The 10,774-nt window shown below is 47.6% G+C and overlaps 1 protein-coding gene across 2 annotated transcripts in view; it reads right to left on the bottom strand.

Annotated features, from left to right (window-relative positions):
* LOC146813709 (uncharacterized) overlaps positions 1-390 on the bottom strand; it is a 248,540-nt gene extending 248,150 nt beyond the window's left edge. For both annotated transcript variants that reach the window (XM_085610204.1, XM_085610202.1), the window contains exon 1: positions 279-390. The gene's annotated coding sequence lies outside the window, so the exon portion shown is untranslated. The remainder of the gene's footprint in view (positions 1-278) is intronic.
* Positions 391-10,774: the final 10,384 nt, after the last annotated feature.

Consider the following 10,774-nt stretch of genomic DNA (forward strand, 5'->3'; position numbering starts at 1 on the left):
GGAGATTGCCCAAGATCACTCCGCGCACATAGGGAAAGAGGGTTTGCCCAAGATCACTCCGCGCACATCGGGAAAGAGGGAGATTGCCCAAGATCACTCAGCGCACATCGGTAAAGGGGGAGCTTGCCCAAGATCATTTATAGCGCCGATCGGGAAACAGAGCCGCAAAAAGTGAGTGCATGTTGCTCACTGCTTGAGCGGCCTAAAGAGGGCATGTTGGCGCTATGTGAAAGGCATTAAGGCGCGCTGTTTGAAGCTGCAGCGTGGACCCCACTTACCTTGTCTGGGTTCCTCCTCTGTGGTGGCTGAACACCCAGCCGCAGACAGCTCTCTTCCACAGACCCCCTGTCTGACTGCCCCACTCCAGCCCCAGATTAGCAGGCCGCCCCCACAGCAATGCCCCTTTAAACTGCTGAACTCTGCACACATGCTCCCTGGGGACCCCCACCGACTCCCAGACAGCAGGGCGGGGGCAGAACGACACATGTGGGCAACAAACACGTCCTTCTCAACACAGGGCCCATTGACCGCAGCACAGGCGGCAGGGTTAAAAATACCCGGGGTGGACAATGGGTGGACAGCTGCGACCCCCTCCGCCGCCACCCTAGAGCCACGCTGTCCCTGGGAAAGCGAGAGCCAAGACCCCTCCCCAAAGAAAGGGAAGGTGGTGACAGCAGCAACGCCGCAGGTCACCAGCATCGCCCTTCCCGGCGTTTCCTCTCACTGACACTTTCATTGGAAGAACAAGACTACAGCCCCCACAATGCAGTGTAACCCAAGACTGGAGACATGGCGTCAGCTGGCATGGACCCCTAGGGTCAGCGTGAAGGTCCGTTCTGACCAAGCTCTTCGGGTTTGCTGTCATTCAATCACGCATGCATGCACTTCGATGACTTATCGATCACGCCATGTAAGCCTCAGAGGGATTCGTGGACGCTCTCATTCGTACAGAATCTCCCATTCATTTATAAAACAATTCGGCCTTTAATACCCTCTATTCGTCGACTCATTCATACATTCCTCATTGATGCTTCCCGTCATTCATTCACACATGCACGCACCCAGCTACCGAGGGATTCATGAACGCATTCATTGCTACAGGCATTCATTCATCGCTCTATTCATCCACCCTTCCATGATGCAGCTTTTTATCCGAGTATGTGTATCCCGAGAGTGACCCCTGTCACGATAAAACCAGTCCCCTGAACGGTGTCGGCCCTCTCGGCCCCCACCTGGGCTCAGAGTTCACCTTGGCACGGGGCCCATGTGGGCCAGTGCACCCCAAACATCTGAGTTCTAACCCAGGAGTCATTTAATATGTAATGTCATGCATCATTTAATGTGTCATGTTCCAGTGTGTCTCTCTGGTCATGTACGATCCTTTTCCGAATGAGAACATGACCCCCACAATGACACTCGTACCCACGTTTGCCCACACGATTGTACTATGTCACACCACCCTCTGTACCATGTCTTACCCGCGAATGTTTCATGCTGATCACAACATGAGAGCGGCACATGCACAAAAGTCACTATTTATCAAGCGCTTCTGTTGTCACGCAGGTTTCACACGCACTCAGGGTGACCCCCTCCCCATGTTCCCATATAGTATGTCAACGGCTGTACTTCTAATTTTCCAAATGTTACCCAATTTTTCCCTCACCCCATGTTTTGTATCCTCCCCAGCCCTGAAGAGTCACAGGACTATTCCTAGTGACGAAACACGTGTCGGCTGGCGGTTTGATTACTACTTTCAATAACTCTTTAACGTTGCACTGGTGTCGACCGTTGCTATTTTGATCCAAACGAGACATTTATACCATTGTCATACCCCCACCACGTGTGCCCGGGATTGGGCTCAGGTAAACATACATGTCCTACTGCCGCTATAGTCTGTCACTGGCAGGAGACAGATAAACATACATGTCCTACCTCCATTAGAATCTGTCCCTGACAGGAGACAGGTAAGCATACATGTCCTGCCACCGCTATAATCTGTCACTGGCTGGAGACAGATAAACATACATGTCCTGCCACCGCTATAATCTGTCACTGCCTGGAGACAGATAAACATACATGCCCTGCCTCCATTGGAATCTGTCCCTGACAGGAGACAGGTAAACATACATGTCCTGCCACCGCTATAATCTGTCACTGGCTGGAAACAGATAAACATAAATGTCGTACCTCCATTAGAATCTGTCCCTGACAGGAGACAGGTAAGTATACATGTCCTGCCACCGCTATAATCTGTCACTGGCTGGAGACAGATAAACATACATGTCCTGCCACCGCTATAATCTGTCACTGGCTGGAGACAGATAAACATACATGTCCTGCCACCGCTATAATCTGTCACTGGCTGGAGACAGATAAACATACATGTCCTGCCACCGCTATAATCTGTCACTGGCTGGAGACAGATAAACATACATGTCCTGCCTCCATTAGAATCTGTCCCTGACAGGAGACAGGTAAACATACATCTCCTACTGTTACTATAGTCTGTCACAGGCAGGAGACGGGTAAACATACATGTCCTACCTCCATTAGAATCTGTCCCTGACAGGAGACAGGTAAACATACATGTCCTGCCACCGCTATAATGTGTCACTGGCAGGAGACAGGTAAACATACATGTCTTGCCACCCCTATAATCTGTCATTGGCAGGAGACAGGTAAACATACATCTCCTACTGTTACTATAGTCTGTCACTGGCAGGAGACAGGTAAACATACATGCCCCGCCGTTATAATTTGTCATTGTCAGGACACAGGTAAACATACATGTCCTTCCGCCCCTATAATCTGTCACTGGCAGGAGACAGGTAAACATACATGCCCCGCCATTATAATTTGTCATTGTCAGGACACAGGTAAACATACATGTCCTTCCGCCCCTATAATCTGTCACTGGCAGGAGACAGGTAAACATACATGCCCCGCCGTTATAATTTGTCATTGTCAGGACACAGGTAAACATACATCTCCTACCGCCGCTATAGTCTGTCACTGGCAGGAGACAGGTAAACATACATGCCCTGCCGCCCCTATAATCTGTCACTGATAGGAGACAGGTAAACATACATGCCCTGCCGCCCCCATAATCTATCATTGGCAGGAGACAGATAAACATACATCTCCTACCGCCGCTATAGTCTGTCACTGGCAGGAGACAGGTAAACATACATGTCCTGCCGCCCCCATAATCTGTCATTGGCAGGAGACAGGTAAACATACATCTCTTACCGCCGCTATAGTCTGTCACTGGCAGGAGACAGGTAAACATACATGCCCTGCCGCTATAAATTGTCACTGGCACTATAGTCTTTCCTGGTCAGGATTTTGTCTTAAGTTTGCCTTAAGTCTGTCTTAAGTCTGTCTTAAATCTGTCTTAAGTCTGTCTTAAATTTGTCTTAAGTTTGTCTTCAGTCTGTCTTAAGTCTGCCTTAAGTTTGTCTTAAGACAAACTTAAGACAAAATCCTAACTTCTGTGAATACCAAAAGTAGTAAGTTTAGGATTTTGTCTTAAATTAGTTCTGTGAATCGGCCCCACTGTGCAGATGGGGTGTCCCTGTTGACGATGGTGCCTTGTTCTAGGGCACACTCTGTTACAGGCAGTCCTCAGAACACAAACATGATTGTCGTGTGTGCTGAGGTAAAAGAAAGTAAAAAATCTGCATAACGTGCTATAGCGTACTTGAAGCAGGGCACGCACACTCCGAAGCCGTACAGGGGACCTTTTCCATCACGCGCACTCTTCTCTACCATAAAAAGTCCTCTAAACCTGACACAAACTGCCAGGTATTCTTGGTATGGGGAGTTAGTTTTCTGCTCACAGAGGAGCCCACTTTACTCCCTCAATAGTTTTGCTAATCCATCGTGTGGCACTAAGGAATGATTTTAGTCTGACTGACATAGTCCTATCGTAGAGTCATTCTTTGTATTATTCATTTGCCAATATGATAAGCTTGGAAGACATTTCACAACATGTCATCTGACATTGACTGAAATGACAATGACATCTTATGTCAATGTCTTATCTGCCTTGAGCTTGGCGATGGTTGAAGACACCTAACACCATCTTGTGTCACTTTTTTGTTGGAAACAGTTGAAGGCACCTCACTACACCTCAACTCTGCCTGGATCTTGCAGACAATTGACGACACATAACTCCGTCACATGTCCGTCTCATTCTTGGAAACAGTTGGAATCTCCTAAATTTACCTTATCTCCGTATCCTCTTTGAAAATGATTTCAGATACCTGACTCCACCTGTTTCATTTTTGAAGATGGTTGAAGACATAACACCGCCTCATCTCTGCCTATTTTTTGGAAACGGCTGGAGACACCTAACATCACCTCATCTCTTTCTACAAAATGGTATGAGGAACCTAACCAAAGCTCATTTGAGTCTAATTTTCAAGATGGTTGAGGATACTTTGCCCCACTCTGTCACTCATGACTTCATGATGGCTGGCGTTGCCTAACCCCACTTTTTGGGGACCGTTGAATGTACCAAATCCAGCTCACCCTATTCTTGGTCTGAGACACCTAACTTCAAAAAGTCACTGTCTTGTTCTTAGAGATGGCTGAAAACACCTAAATCCTTTCATCTATATCTCTTTTTGGAAATGTTTGAAGGCACTTAACTCCAGCTTCCGACTCTTTCTGTTTGGAGGCCGTGATGGATAACCTCAGAATTAATGCCGACAGAGGTCTCTCCCAGGCCCTGGTCCTATTGGACTTGTCGGCTGCACTCGACACGGTGGACCATGCCATCTTACTCCACCGTGTCGAGTCAGCAGGAATCCATGGGCTCGCTCTGACCTGGGTCAGGTCTTTCCTTGAGGGAAAATCTCAAGCTGTCAAACTGGGCCCTTTTACAGCTTCCAGCACCCCGTTGCTCTGTGGCGTCCCCCAAGGATCATCTCTGTCCCCCCTCCTTTTTAATTTGTACCTTCAACCCCTTATTCACTCCCTGGGTAGGTGGGACGTCACCGTGTTCAATTATGCGGATGACTTACAAATTATTTTCCCACTCACCTCCCCTGACGCCATCACTAATTTCCAAATGGTCATGCTACACATCCAGCACTGGATGAACCAAAACCAACTGAAGCTCAATCCAGGAAAAACTGAGCTCCTCCTTCCCGGGAGGAGCGTCGCCCACTGGGGCCCTCAGTTCTGGCCCTCCGAGCTCGGCCCTCCGCCTTCACCAGCTGACTGTGTAAAGAGTCTTGGAGTCATCATCGACTCTCAGCTCACTCTCAAGGCTCAGGTGAGCGCTGTAACTTCCGCCTGTATGTTCCAGCTTTACCGGATACGGAAAGTCTCCTACCTTTTGACCCCGGAAGCCTTGCTACAGGTGATAATAGCTCTGGTGATGTCCCGTCTGGACTTCTCCAACTCCCTGTACCTCGGCCTCCCAAAATCCTTGCTATCTAGGCTTCAGCTCATTCAAAACCAGGCCGCAAGACTCGCCTTTAGAATCCCTAGATGGCAGTCGGCCAGACCCTTGCTCCATCAACTACACTGGCTGCCTATCAGCGAAAGAATAGCCTTTAAGGTCTGTTGCCTGGCTTTTAAAGCTCGGTCAGGCCTCTGTCCAGCTTTCCTGAAATCTCTGGTCACCCCTTACTGTCCCTCCCGCACTCTGAGGTCCATCAATCTCCAGCTCCTGGTCATCCCTCGTTTCAAACTTTCTAGATTAGGCGGCCGCAGCTTTACTCACTTGGCTCCCAAGCTGTGGAACTCTCTCCCACCCCTCCTCAAGGCTGAGCCCTCTCTCCTGCCTTTTAGGAAATCGTTGAAAACCCTGTTCTTCTCACACTCCCGTTAAGCCTCTCTGCACATCCCCGTGGTCTATCAGCGCCAGGAAACTTATGGTGATAGTGCGCTTAATAAATCCCCCTTAACATTAACATTAACATTAACATTAACTCAACCTCAATTCTGATGGTTTGAGACACCAACTCAAGACACCAGCTCATGTCTGTCGCATTCAAAGAGAAGGTTGAATAACACTAACTCCGTGCCATCTACGTGTTTTATTTCAAGATGATTAAAGGCACCTATCTACCACTCGAGACACCCTCTTCTTTGGGTAGGTGAAGACACCTCTCTGAACCTCATCTCTTCTCGCTCTTCAAGTTAGTTGAAAACACCTGACACCCCCTTGTTTCTCCTATGTTTTTGGAGACAGTTGAAGGCACCTTACTCCAGAGCAACCTTGTTTCTGCCTCATTTGTTGAACTGGTTTGAGGCACCTAACTCAAAGACATGTGGAGAACCATACCTCTGTCTCACCTATCTCACTGTTGGTGATGTTTGAGACACCTCACTCAACCTCATCTCTGTCTTGTTCTTGGAGACTCCACCCATTGCCTCTCATTTTTGGAGATATTTTTGGTATCTAACTCCACCTCATTTCTGTATGATTCTTGAAGATGGCTGAGGACAACTCTGTTGACAACACAAAAACCATCTCATCTCTGCCTCACTTTTAGAAGTGGTTGGAGACACCTAACTCTACCTCATCATCTCTGTTCTTGAACATGGTTGGAGACACATAGCTCTACCTCATCATCTCTGTTCTTGAACATGGTTGGAGACACATAGCTCTACCTCATCATCTCTGTTCTTGAACATGGTTGGAGACACATAGCTCTACCTCATCATCTCTGTTCTTGAACATGGTTGGAGACACATAGCTCTACCTCATCATCTCTGCTCTTGAACATGGTTGGAGACACCTAACTCTACCTCATCATCTCTGTTCTTGAACATGGTTGGAGAAACATAGCTCTACCTCATCATCTCTGTTCTTAAACATGGTTGGAGACACATAGCTCTACCTCATCATCTCTGGTCTTGAACATGGTTGGAGACACCTAACTCTACTTCACCTTTCTCTCTTGTTCTTGAAGACAGCTGGAGACAACTCCATTGAAGACACATAACTCCATTTTATCAGCCACATTCTTGGAAACAGTGGAGACAGCTAACTCCAACGTATTTCTGTTACATTCTTGAAGAAGGCAATTTGAGACACACTAAAGCGTTTCTCTGTTTCTTTTTTTAGACAAGTGAAGACAACTAGCATATTTAGGTCCCTAACTCCCCGGTGTCACTGTCTGATTTCTAGAGACGGTGGAAGTCAACTAACGCCTAACATCTGTGTTTCCTTTTTGGAGGCGCCTCATTCCTTCTTGTGACTCTCCTTTTGGGAAGTTTGAAGACAGCTAACTCCACCTCGTCCTAATTTCTCCTTCTTGGATTCAGCTGAAGACATCTAACTCCACCTCGTCCTTGTTTCTCCTTCTTGGGTTTCTAAAGGCACCGAACTCCACCTCATCCTCGTTTCTCCTTCTTGGGTTTCTGAAGGCACCGAACTCCACCTCATCCTCGTTTCTCCTTCTTGGGTTTCTGAAGGCACCGAACTCCACCCAGTTACTGACTTGGTCTTCAAAATGACTGAAGATACCTAACTCCGTCTTGTGACTCTCATTCTCAAAGACTGATGGAGATACTTAACTGACCCTTGTTGCTGTCTCATTCTTGAAGATGTTTTGAGACATCATACTCCAACCTCGGCTCTGTCTCTGTCTTGGATACAGTTCAGTTATCCTAACTCCATGGAGGTGTTGTCTTGTTAGAGTTGGTCAAAGAAACCTAAATCCACTGAATCACTGTCTCATTCCTGGGGACAGTTAAATCCGCTTAATTCCACTGAGTCACACTTGTCCTTGGTGATCTAATTCCACTGAGCTATTGTCTCATTCTTAGAGACGGTTAAAGAACCCAACTAAACCTAATCTCATCCTTTAGAATCACCTTCTGACAGGCGAGTGACCGCCATCCACAAATAACATCCACTGGAATCAACAAGTGCAGCCAGGGGTCAGCTAGAGCCTTGCTGGAAGATTTCAGGTCTGAAAATTTAAAGCGGTTGAAAGGGAGCGCGAGCTTTGTGAAAGACCCGGCAGAGGATGCGGTGGAAACACTGAGGTTACTTGTTCAGGGTGGTCATAACTCGATAACTGCCTGGGAAAGCCTTACTGACTAGTTAACATCTAAATACCCAGCCAAAGGGACAAATAAGGGGGTGCATAAGGGCAAAAGAGAAGAAGCCCAGTAACCCCAAATTCAATTTGCCTGATGAAAGTAAAAATCATCATAAGGCTCAGGCAATTACGGCACTCCCAGAGGGATTGGAGATGTAACAATCCCTGCGACACGGGAGAAAGACCCCGAAAAGAGAAGTGTGGGCCCTTAAAAGGAACAAATTTGCATGCACCAAATTAAAGGACCCAAAAACGTTTTGGAAGCTGGTTAATGGCATTGACAAAGGCCCAAGGGCAGCTTATAATGCAAATATAACGAGGACGGCTGGGTAAGGCACTTAGTCACATTTTTCAGGAAATGCGCATAGCATGGCTGGCTCAGTACGGCCCAGGATATTTCCAAGGCAAGTGCTCCCTCAGAGCCGCTGGAGTACACGCTTCTGCAGTAATTCAAATTAACAAGCAATCCCATTCTGACTATGCCCCAGGCCCGAATGGAATACCTCAAGCTGCCTTCAAAGAGCATCCCTCGCCACGGGCCATCCTTCTGCTTGGCATGTTCAATGCCACCTTTGCAGATGGGTCCACCCCGCAAAGGTGGAAAGGCTCCAGCACACATCCAATTTTTCAAAAGGGGAGCAGCCACATCCCCAGGCAATTCTCGTTAAATCGCATTTTTGGCTGCAGACCGTAACTATTTCTCAAACTATTGCTTCAGGGTTTAGAGGCACGGGCACTGAATATAGGCAGGCATCTGCTGAACCAGACGGGTTCATGAGGAAGCAAGGTAAGCTCACTAACCTCGAGCCGTAGGACTGATCCTCAGCAGAGACCACTGACACCGCTGGACATGTGTGTCATGGATTTTAAGGTAGCGTTTGACAGCGTACCACGTGAAAAACTATGAAACTCCAGCAATGGGGAGCACCACAGAACCTCTTAAAGGCAATCAGGTTACTTTATAAGGACATAGGGATCCACCCTCTGATACGTATGCACGTCAAATCCTCCCAGATTAAGTATGTATTCCTACAGTGGTGGAAAGTACACACAAGTTGTTTAAATACCCCTTACACACCAAAAGGGCCCTTGGTGTCATGCTTCATGATAGGGGTCTTCCCGCCCCTCTACGGGACGGGGCGTTCTGTGACCTACGTTTACGTGGGAGCACTGTTGTTGTGAGACAACTATGTGTCATGTAGGGGTGTGAGAGGAAGGGTCAGGAGTGGATAGGAAAGTGAATTAAAGAATACCTGGCTTGTTGGTCAAAAAAACTTTAATATACCTTAGAGCTGGTATTATTAAAATATGGGGAAGGAGGTGTATATGCCTCAATGAACTATGCCTCCTATATCTGCCGACATGTTTCGAAGCCCCCAAGCTTCTTCTTCAGGACCACAAGGATCCCTTCCCATACTGGAGGATACCCCAGCGGAGCCATCGGGGAGGTCGCACAAGGCAGGGCAATGTCCCAGGAGCAATAGCCTATCAGGCACTCCTTCCACCCGTTCAAGGCTCATGGTGCACAAGCTGAGATCTGCCATTGAGGGATCGCTAGCCAGTTTGGTTTGGTCTGAAATTAACCTTCAAAGGAGAACGGGTGTTTATAAACAGTACCTGAAGGATAGCATCAAAGATCTGGGGCTAGACGAACTCTGGCTTTGGATACATCCGCCCAAGCATTCAGAAGGATGGTGAATGAAAGCATTCCTCTGCAAACGCTCTCCTGGGTGGTTGGTACCACAATCTTACAATGGCCACAAGGCCCCTTTCTTTTGGAAGCTACCTTCTCCCTGAAGATCAAACAGAAATGTATGTTATTGATGTTGGTAGAGCCCCCCCAGGCTAGACTTTGTACCAAGATGGCAGGAAAAGGACCAATGAGTGGACATGACATGTCGTTTGTGCCATCAGACAAATGAGTCATTACATATTCTATGCCTTTGCTCCTGCCTAGACCACCCGCGGAGGTTCCTACTAACGAAGGAGTTTATGGTGTTGCAGACCAGGTCCTGCAGATCGACGGCAAGAGAATCCCTAGATCCAGGGATCCAGGGATCCAGGGATCCAGGGATGCCTAACATCGATGGTGCAATTCTTAGACATTTTTAAGGACCTGGTCAAAGAGGGATTCATTGGCGGCACACCATGTGACCACCAATTACAACCTAGGCACCATATTAGCACAGTGGCACTTTGTAGGCTTATTTGATTGCAAGCCTACTTTATAGAAAGTTCACAGTGTGCACCCGGCACTTTATTCTATATCAGGACGCCACAAACCCCATTGCCTAATGCGGGTTTCAGTTATATTAAAAGATTCGCCAAGCATCGCAGCATTGATGGGCTCACATGGCTAGCGAATCCAGTCAAGCTACTACTCACACTCAAACACTCGGCACTTTAAGGGCCTTTCGGCACATCGGGGCCTCCATTAGGCAGCCCTGCGAAGGGAGGCAGCTCAGCACTTTGGGCACGGTAGGCACTTTGGGCTCACAAATAGCAGAGGCTCTCTGGCCATGCGGAGCCGACCATGTGCTTTGTGTCATTATTATTCTGTGTTTGTCCATTGGTTTTTATTGGGTGTAATATTTATTGCGTATTTTCAGCACTGTTTATGGTTTTAATTGACTAATAAACTAACTTTTGACTGGTCAACTCTGTTCTCTTTGTTGGAGGGCAGCGGGTCAAGAAATGTTCATTATTAG

The sequence above is a fragment of the Triturus cristatus genome, chromosome 6 (assembly GCF_964204655.1).
Source record: "Triturus cristatus chromosome 6, aTriCri1.1, whole genome shotgun sequence".
In the NCBI taxonomy this organism is placed as follows: domain Eukaryota; kingdom Metazoa; phylum Chordata; class Amphibia; order Caudata; family Salamandridae; genus Triturus; species Triturus cristatus.